An 8,042-nucleotide genomic window follows, 5' to 3' on the forward strand; every position below is an offset into this window, starting at 1 on the left:
TAGGTGAATAAGAAATTAGGATTTGAAAATGGGTGGAAGTAAAACCTCATCAATTGGTAATTCAAGTGGATTGAATCTATCCAGATGTGGATGTAATGAACCAATGAAGATGTGGGTCTCAGATGAATAAAAACAAAAGTTATTGTTTGATTGTTACACTTATGTTGTCTTGGATTTTATTCTCCATAGTTTTCAAGTTCATGTAATATTGGTGTATCGGATGATATTGAATCAAATGTGACATGTGAATTGTCATAGTAGTAATTGTGATGTTTGAAATCGGTCAATTGTGATGTTTGAATTATGTCAACAATGAATTTTGTCAAATTTGGTTTTGGTTACAATTAGAAAAGTTTGAATTTTGTCAATAATGAATTCTGTCAAATTTGGTTTTGGTTACAATTGAAAATTTTAGTTTTGGTTAAATTATGTCACGTGGACGTGTGGTTGCTGTCAAATTATGTCATGTGAATTAAGTGCATAATAAGAAACACAAAATTAAAATTCTATAAATTTAGATTAAGTGCATAATAAGAAGTACGAAATTAAAATTATGTTAAACTGACAATTGCCTCAAATGATTAAGAATATACTGTAAATGTAAATAATAAGAAGGACATAAAGTGCATAAGTTATTACATTTGCATTACAAATTCTTTACATTATAAAATGGCACATAAAAGTGCATCAAATATGACATAAACATACTAGTGATTGCAACGGCATAACAAATTCATTAAAAAATGATAACATACTACATTGACACATAAAACATAAACATACTAGTGGTTACAAATTCATTAATATGTCATTAACTTTTTCTCCAATATTCATGATCTTAGACACACACACAGTTTTGAATCAGGTTCATGAGCAGTTTTTCCTTGTGTGAGAGTTTCTTCATCATGCTTTGTCAATGTTATAGGTTGGTCAAAATTTGAACCAGGAACAATAATTGGTTTTTGAAACCATTTCAATTTCAATCTCTCATTTTTCTCTTTCTCAACTTCACAATTGGCTTTTGAATATTCTTTTATTTTGGTTCAGTATTACTTGTTTCAACCACATTCGAATCAGCTTGACTTGCTTGAACCACACTTGTTTCAGCCTGACATCAGCATCAACATAACCTGCATCAAAATCAACTAGACATGTAACAACAATGGCATCAACTTGACCATGACTTGCATAAACTAGAACATGACTTGCATCAGTGAATATTTCCTGCGTCAACTTTAATATTACTTGCATCAGTGTGAATGTTAGTGGCATTAGCCTTATTCTTTTTTGGCTCAACTCCAACTTGACCTGCTTTGGGTTTCCTCTATAAAAAAAGATGTTATGGTACATTCAAATCATGACAGTGCAAGCATATAAAATATGGTAGTTTAGAAAATTACCTTTCTTTTTAGAGCATTAGGATATTGTGTTTGACTCTTGCATGATGTAACACCTTAATTCTCTAACACATAATTATAATTAAATCAGATATTTTTCACAATATTTTCACATACGATGTTACACCTCTCAAAACACAACTTGTTGATCATGTAACACTTAATTTAAATAAACATGGAACATAATATTTTAATGCACACAATTGCACTTAGGATGTTTAAACGACATCACTTCGTCAAATATGTACTTGGGATATTTACATGACATTCAACTCATCTAATAATATGGCAGCAAAATCATAATTAACACACACACACACACACACCAATTTAAATCTCATAATAAAACTTCATATTATAATTAAAAGCATTGACTCGTAAGTCTTCTCCAAATGTTTATCACACCAAAACATAAACATAGAATGACATTCATTGTCTCTCAGAAAACCTCAACATAAAATAAAGAAAATCGCTCTCAGTATTACATATCAGAGCATGGCCAAAACTAAAACAAGGAAACTAAAAGAAATAGCTATAAGAGCTAGCTTCCACTCACAGCGGTGTCTTTGCTCTTAAATACCTGTACAATGCCCATGTAAAGGCAACATTCAAACAGAAAGGGTGTGAAATCACAATTAATAATAACAGGAATATACTGCAAGGTAGGATATTAAACACATAGCATATTCTACATAACATCAATCACAGTATATAAATTACATTCCCACATCCAAATCAATCACAACTCAACAAATATATCTCAATGAGTGCACATATGACTCGTTATGAAATGCAACTCGTCTATGCAATTATATACATATGCATGTGCTACCAACTCAACATTTGATTCTCTTTAGAACTGGGTCCCCTCTTCTGAACCCCCGAGCCCCCTATTATGAGCTCCAAGCCCCCTCTCCAAGCTTGGGATAAGCCACGGGTCCCCTCTTTTGAACTAGCGAACATGTCTTTTGACACAACTCAACATGAATGTATGAACATGTTAACAAAATTCAATTTGTTAAGACCCCTCTTTTTATCCCAATATACATGCACTGACAAACTCGCGTAGTCCTCTCTCCTGGATTACCACAATAACTCACACAATACTCAGCATAGCAACACAACTTCATCACGTATAAGAATTCAACTTAATAAAATTAATAAGATCAGTTAAATTTATTTTTAATCATTTAAGTCACGTCAAACAACCCCTAACACTATCCAACAATAATCAACAGTTCTGAAAACTTAAAAGAATTAAAAATTGTTGGAAATCCATCACAACCTATGGAGAAATTCTATCAATCTTGATGAGCAAGATTGTTATCACCCATACAATGACAATGACAATGACAATGAAAATAACAATTGAGAAAGAAAAGAAAGAACGATGGAGAAGAAGAATACTTTTTGTAGAGTTTTCTCTCTGCCCATAACCTGTGGAAAACTTCTTTATTCACTTTGCAATTGTAAAATTTTGTGAATACAATGTTATGACTTCTCCATTACAAGAATAAGGGTTACTCTCTTTATTTATAGATTTAGGTTAACTTACTCCCTAATCCAAAGTCCAAAACTACAAAAGCCCAAAATAGTTAACACTACTAAAAATAGGCCTAAGTCAAAATCTTGTGTGAAGCAACATGCTTCGACACTTCGACACACTAGTACAACTCGACACACTAAGTGATTCGACACTTCCTTGCTTCTGTCGAGCAACCTGAGTTTACACAAAGAATTACAATTCAATACACCACCTAATTCATTGTGTCTAAGCTATCCACATTCATCATAACTCTTAGTCTTCTGAGCACTTTGACCTGCACTTCATTCGTCATGATGTATGTAATTTGATTCTCAATTATGCAGTATTCCAAATTGATCTTCCCATATGCTACCTGCTCTTGAATATAATGGAACCTCATTTCGATGTGCTTGCTTCGACCATGTGCTATCGGATTCTTCGTCAGATTGATAGCTGGCATGATGTCGATCTTCATGGTAATTGTTCCATGACTCTTTGATGTTATCTCTTTGACCAGATTCATCATCCATGTTGCTTGACATGCATAAAGGGAAGCAACTATTTATTCTGCTTCACACGACGATAGTGCCACTACTGGTTCCTTTCTCGAACTCCAAGCAAATGGTGCACCACCTAGCATAAACACATAGCCAGCCGTGGATTTTTTATCCTCAACATCACGACACCAACTTGAGTTGGTGTATCCCACTAGTTTGAATTCTTTTCCTTTATCATTTGTAGGAAACAAAATGCCATAGTCGATATTTCCTTTCATATACCTTAATATCCTCTTCGTCGCTGTTAGATGTGATACTTTTGGCTTCTGCATGAATCTACTCACCCTACCTACATTGTATGTTAAGGCAGACCTAGTGTGACAAAGGTATCAAAGAGACCTAATAAGTCTTTTATATTGGATTGAGTCGATATCATCTTCATTTGAATCTTTCAACCGTTATAATCTGGGCTTAACTGGAGTCGAAGTTTGGTTTCAATCTTGCATCTCAAATCTCTTGAGTATTTCGACTGCATACCTTCTTTGATGCATCATCAAACCTCTACCACTCTTGTAGAATTCGACAAGAAAATATGAAATGTCACCCAGATCTGACATTTTGAATGCCTTGTTAAGATCACCTTTGAAGTCTTCGATTTGTGAAGACAAGCTTCCTACAAGATTTTGATGAAGACAACATATAAAGTTCTCCATAACAAAAGAATGGAAAAAGAAGATCATTTCAATATTGCTCAAGTTTTTCATGGATCTGGTAAAGATATATGGAATTCTTGACAATATACTCCTAGTGCTCAAAATTTTTTATCATACATTAAAATGATCACTCTAAACTTTTTCTATCATGGTTATTTATTTTAAAATGATGTTTAAAAATTGCATGTTCAAAAGTTTTGAACTTTGAAATTTTTCAATATTTTTGCCATGTCAATCGATTGATGTCTTGCTACAATCGATTGATCAAACTTTCTGTTTTAGAATTTTCGTTTTTAAAAGTTGGACCAATCGATTGGTGTTGTATGTCAATCGATTGATCATAGTGTATCTTTTCAATATTTTGCTTATATCAATCGATTGGTGTTGTATGTCAATCGATTGATCCTAGTGTATTTTTTCAATATTTTGCTTATATCAATCAATTGGTTATGTATGTCAATCGATTGATGCTGGATATTTTTTGAAAAATCTGAAAAATTATTTCACCATTCTTTGCACCAATTCATCATAACTCTTCATGGCAAAAGCTTGCATCTTTTCATGATCAAATCTCTTATTTCCATTTTAACCATTGCCATGTTATGATTGAAGGGATGCATTCATACTATAAATAATCCTTATATTTTCATTACAAAATTCACCTATTTCAAATCAATTTTTAAAATCTATATACATTCATTTTCATCTATTTTTCATATTAAGATACTTTTGAAAAAAGAATTTTCATATCATTTTCTTCAAAAGTACTCTTGAGCACTTAGAGATTATTTTATTTTGAACTTTCATATTGAAAGAGAAGAAGATTTTAATCAATTGATTAAAGTCTTATCCAATACAAATATTCATATATTCATTCAATTACTTTGTAAAATCCTAAGTACCAAGGATTGTTTGGTTTTAGGCGTATTGCTTATTATCCAGGATTGTTGGATATAAGTGTCAAGAAAAGGAAGGATTGTTTTATTTTCTTGTAAGTTAAGTTTTCAAGAGGATTGTTCTTGATCACTTAGTTAGAGGCTTGCTTTAGGATATCTAACAATAACAAAATCCCGATGTTCTTTACTTTCCGCTTTGTATCGCTTTCAATATCATACCAATCCAAAAAAGAAAAGAACCTTTATCCACCAAATCCGAATAAATTTCTAAAAGTCCTAATTCACCCCCTTCTTAGGCTCATTCCTAACTTACACGATCTCCTTCTTGCAACTACCAATTATCAATAAGTCATCGGCATAGAGACATAGTATAAGCAATTCACTATTTTTTCTTCTTACATATACTCCATGTCCAATTGTGCACTTCACAAATTCCTTCTCCCTTATGAAGCCATCTATCTTCTTGTTCCAAACTCTTGGAGCTTGCTTAAGTTCGTATAAGGCTTTATGTAACATGTACACCTTTCTTTCTTCGAATTGTTTCATAAACCCAGTTGGTTGTGCAACATAAACCATTTCTTCTAAGGGTTCATTCAGGAATGCATATTTCATATCCATCGGACACATCTGCCAATTGTTCATGTTTACTAGACCAATAACCAACCTGATTGTTTTGATCCTAGTAACAGGTACAAAAACTTCGTCGAAGTCGATTCCTTCTTTCTGAAGAAATCCTTTCGCCACAAGTCTCGCTTATGTCGAGTCACTTCTCCTTTGTGATTCAACTTCACCTTGTATACCCACTTCACATCAATTGCCTTCTTGTCTTAGGGCATTTCCACAAGTGACCAGGTGTTGTTGACTTCGATTGACTTTTGTTCTTCGTTCATTACTTTCACCCACTTCGAACTTTCAATACCTCATTTGTATTGACTGGTTAAACATTTGCGTAGAAAGCATAGTGTACCAGTTCACCTTTTTCATTTACGACATCATCTGATATAATCATACATTCTTGCAACCTTGCAGGCAAGCGTCTTGTTCTTTGAGCCTGTTTCACCTTTGACTTCTTGTCGAACTTCTCTTTCGACTTCACTAGCTGGTTCATCATATAAGATTCTCACTAAGTCCTTCTTAACATTCTCAGTCCAATCTCATTCCTTAAGCTCATATATGATCACGTCGTTGTTGATCACCATTTGCTTGTTCATTAGGTCGAACGACTTGTATCCTCCAGTCAAATGATATCCTATCAGGATCATTTGACTCGATTTTTCATCAAGTTTTCTTCCCAAATGATCTGGCACATGTCTATGTGCTATAGATCAAACACCTTTAGGTAACTTAAGTTAGGCTTAACACCAGACCAACATTCTTCTGGCATGATTCCTTCTAGGTTTTTCGTCGAACATCTGTTCAGGATATATGTTGCAGTCGACACAGCTTCTCCATATAATTCTTTAGGCAGATGCTTGCCTTTAAATATACTTCTCACCATATTCATGATGGTTATTTTCTTCCTTTACACGACTCCATTCTACTGTGGAGTGTAGGGTGACATCACCTCATGCACAATCCCTTCTTTCACACATAATACGTTGAAGTCTTTCGACAAATATTCTCCACCACCATCAGTTCTCAGAATCTTGATCTTTCGACCATAGATTTAAACTTTACAAATACCTTGATCACTTCACTTTTCTTCTTGATCAAGTAAGTCCATAGTTTTCGATTGAAATCATCTATGAATGTAACAAAGTATTTTTTACCTCCAATCGAATCCACCTGGATAAGACCACATACATAAGAGTATATGACTTCAAGAATTGCTTTCGACCTGCTTCCTACATTCTTACTGAAGTTGTTCTTGTGTTGTTTCGTCTGCACATATTCTTCACACACTTTATTTGAAATGTCGATTTCTGGTAATCCTAAAACTATATTTCTTTCGAAATATCTGATGTCTTTGAAATTGAGATGGCCTAGTCTATAATGTCATATCCATTCATCTCTATTGGTTGCTGTTGCAAGGAACTTATGCTCCACCACACTAAGCTCAACCTTAAAGGTTCTATCATGAGACATTGGATCCTTCAAGATCAACCTTCCATTTGATTCGAGAACTCTCATCATCTTGTCTTTGATCAACACCTATTAGTTCTTTCCAACTAACTTCTCTATGATGAGCAAATTGCTCTTCATGCCTGATATGTACAACACTTTTGAAATTATTGACCTCTTGTCATCTTTCCTCATAATCAGAACATCACTGACACCTTCAACTGCTAGAGTGTTGTCATTTGCAAATTTCACCATGTTCTTCATTGAGGGCTTTATGTTGACAAACCAATCTTTCCTTCGAGACATGTGTGATGAGTATCCTGAATCCAAATACCACTAGTCCTTGAGTCTCTTTTCATCTCTCGTTATAACCATCAACAACATCTCTTCTTCTTCATGTTTCGCCAACTTTGCATAAGTTTCTTGATTCTTCTACTTTTTTGTACAATCACTAGAATAGTGGTCATGCTTCTGACAATTGTAACACTGAATGTGACTCTTGTATGGCTTTTGACCACCGCCTCTTCCTCTACCTGCAACATCACCTCTTTGGCTGCCTTGGTTATAAGGTTTTCTCTGATTCAAGTAGTTTCCTTCTTGCTGATTTCGACCAGTCGAATTATTGTAGCCTCATTTGCCTTTGTTGTCATTCCAGCTTCCTTTGCCTTTCCTTTCTTTTGTTGATTACGCTTGCAAAGCCATATCACTCTTCTACTTTCCCACAACTCTTTCAGCCATTCTTTGTTCATAAGATTCATTCGTCCCTTGAAGCTCTTCCTTTGTTAGTCTTGATAAATCTTTTGACTCTTCTATGGCTACTACCACGTGGTTGAACTTTGGAGTCAACGACCTCAAGATCTTTCCAATAACATATCTTGATATCAACACTTCTCCATATACCTTGATTTGATTCACCATTTTTGTAATCTTAGTGAAGAAATCAGTTATGCTTT

The sequence above is a fragment of the Lathyrus oleraceus genome, chromosome 2, assembly GCF_024323335.1.
Source record: "Lathyrus oleraceus cultivar Zhongwan6 chromosome 2, CAAS_Psat_ZW6_1.0, whole genome shotgun sequence".
Classification (NCBI taxonomy): domain Eukaryota; kingdom Viridiplantae; phylum Streptophyta; class Magnoliopsida; order Fabales; family Fabaceae; genus Lathyrus; species Lathyrus oleraceus.